Below are 3122 nucleotides of genomic sequence, written 5' to 3'. Positions count from 1 at the left end.
GGTACTTCTCCCCAGGAATTCACATTCTAATAGAGGGAGACAAAATATTTAGGAAGTTTTACCCATACATCAGATGGGAGGGCAGGTTATTGCTACTGGTAATGAATGCATCTGGGTTGGAAAATCCAAGTTTCATCTATTTTCCCACTGCAACAGGCTGCCATTTCTCTGGGTTAATCTTTCATTGGGCAGTCAGATAAGGTCAATCACCTGACTTCAGACCTAGTCTCAGACATTTACTAGCTCTGTGACCCTGGGCAAGTCACTGAATCTTGTTTGCCTCAGTTTCCTCATCTGTAAAATGAGCTGGATAAAGAAATGGCAGACTACTCCAGTATTTTTGCCAAAGCAAACCCAAGAGTCAGAAAAGTCAGAAATGACTGAACAATGACAGTCTTTCATTCCTTTGACAAATATGAAGCATGAATCAGTTATGGAACAATCAACCTCTATGTTTGGGAGGAAGAAAGCCACTCATCTGAGATCCTATTCTTCAGGTACATTCTTTTCTTCACTTTTTTTTTTGTCCCAGTACCATAGAAATCTTCTTTTCCTCACCCCAGATCCTGCTGGCTCTTTTCAGTTGTATCTGTCTCTTTGTGACACCATTTGGAAGTGACTTGTCCAGGTTCACACAGTTAATCAATGGTTGAGGCAGAAACTGACTGAACTTAGAAAAATGAGTCTTTCTGATTTCTTGTACCATATGGATATCTACCTCTGGCTTTTAAGAAGAACATAATCAAATCTACATTACTTTGGTCTCCAGAAAGAGTATGTTGATGAATCCAGACCTCTCCCCACTATTTTTATCATTTCTAGGGTTCCCTGCAGTAAAACATTCTTCCTGGGATATCACTCTCTCCCCAACTACATCCCACTTTTGTAGGTGTATCTAAAGGTCTTAGCACAGAATTTGATACATTAAAAATGCTTAATAAGTGACTTTCCATCTATTTATACATTGGTCTAGCATCTTCCCTCTCCTTCCCTCTCTCCATCTGGTCCACAAAAAATGTTTGACTCGAGAAAATACTTGATTAAAATCTAGGTAAAAGTCTCCAGTATGTCTTTCATCTTTCAATCAAGCAGCAAAGTGCTAGACAATGAATATAACAAAAATGAAACAGTTCTCTGCTTCACGGAGACTGAGGGCTACTGGATGTCTTCTTTTCCCCTTTTTCCCACCCTCCCCTAAAATTAACAACTAAAAAAATATTGCCTGGGTCATCCAGCTAGGAAATATCTGAGGTCAAGAGAACATCAGATTTCCTGTCATTTCTCAGAGCTAGGGCATTCCTTCATTTAACAAATATTTAAACTCTGCTAGAGTGGAAAAAGGGGGTGGGGAGCAAGATAGTCTGGAAAAGGGGGGCAAGAAAATCTGGAAAGGGGGAGGGGCAAAATAGACTGGGAAATGGGGGGAAATAATCTGGAAAAGGGGAGGAGATAGGCTGGAAAATGGGGGCAAAATAATCTGGGAAAGGAGGGGCAAAATAGACTGGGAAATGGGGAAATAATCTGGAAAAGGGAGGAGATAGTTTGGAAAATGGGGGCAAAATAATCTGGGAAAGGAGGAGGGGCAAAATAGACCAGGAAATGGGAGAAATAATCTGGAAAAGTAGGAGTGGCAAAATAGACTGGAAATGGGGGCAAAATAATCTGGAAAAGGGAGGAGATAGTCTGGAAAATGGGGGCAAAATAGACTGGGAAATGGGGAAAATAATCTGGAAAAGGGGAGGAGATAGGCTGGAAAATGAAAATGGGGTAAAATAATCTGAAAAAGGGGAGGAGATAGGCTGGAAAATGGGGCAAAATAATCTGGGAAAGGGGGAGGGGCAAAATAGACTGGGAAATGGGGAAAATAATCTGAAAAAGGGGAGGAGATAGGCTGGAAAATGGGGCAAAATAATCTGGAAAAGGGGGAGTGGCAAAATAGACTGGGAAATGGGGGCAAAATAATCTGGAAAAGGGAGGAGATAGTCTGGAAAATGGGGCAAAATAATCTGGAAAAGGGGGAGTGGCAAAATAGACTGGGAAATGGGGGCAAAATAATCTGGAAAAGGGAGGAGATAGGCTGGAAAATGGGGCAAAATAATCTGGGAAAGGGGGGGGCAAAATAATCTGGAAAAGGAGGAGGGGCAAAATAGACTGGGAAATGGGGGCAAAATAATCTGGAAAAGGGAGGAGATAGTCTGGAAAATGGGGCAAAATAATCTGGAAAAGGGGGGGAGTGGCAAAATAGACTGGGAAATGGGGGCAAAATAATATGGAAAAGGAGGAGGGGCAAAATAGACCGGGAAATGGGGGCAAAATAATCTGGAAAAGGGAGGAGATAGTCTGGAAAATGGGGCAAAATAATCTGGAAAAGGGGGAGTGGCAAAATAGACTGGGAAATGGGGGCAAAATAATCTGGAAAAGGGAGGAGATAGTCTGGAAAATGGGGCAAAATAATCTGGAAAAGGGGGAGTGGCAAAATAGACTGGGAAATGGGGGCAAAATAATCTGGAAAAGGGAGGAGATAGTCTGGAAAATGGGGCAAAATAATCAGGGAAAGGCGGAGGGGCAAAATAGACTAGGAAATGGGGGTAATAATCTGGAAAAGGGGAGGAGATAGGCTTGAAAATGGGGGTAAAATAATCTAAAAAGGGGGAGGAGATAGACTGGAAAATGGGGCAAAATAATCTGGAAAAGGGGCAGTGGCAAAATAGACTGGAAAATGGGGCAAAATAATCAGGGAAAGGCGGAGGGGCAAAATAGACTGGGAAATGGGGGCAAAATAATCTGGAAAAGGGAGGAGATAGTCTGGAAAATGGGGCAAAATAATCAGGGAAAGGCGGAGGGGCAAAATAGACTAGGAAATGGGGGTGGAATAATCTGGAAAAGGGGAGGAGATAGGCTTGAAAATGGGGGTAAAATAATCTAAAAAGGGGGAGGAGATAGTCTGGAAAATGGGGCAAAATAATCAGGGAAAGGCGGAGGGGCAAAATAGACTGGGAAATAGGGGGGGAATAATCTGGAAAAGGGGGAGGGGGCAAACTTTTAGTTCTTGTCCTCCAACAGCTTACATTTATTGGGCTATCAAGTCCGCTGGGGGTGAGGGTCCCGCTCCGGCCCCCCAT

This window comes from Macrotis lagotis, chromosome 1 (assembly GCF_037893015.1).
Source record: "Macrotis lagotis isolate mMagLag1 chromosome 1, bilby.v1.9.chrom.fasta, whole genome shotgun sequence".
Taxonomy (NCBI): Eukaryota; Metazoa; Chordata; class Mammalia; order Peramelemorphia; family Peramelidae; genus Macrotis; species Macrotis lagotis.
The sequence above is the reverse complement of the archived record's forward strand: the minus strand, read 5'-3'. Positions refer to the sequence as shown.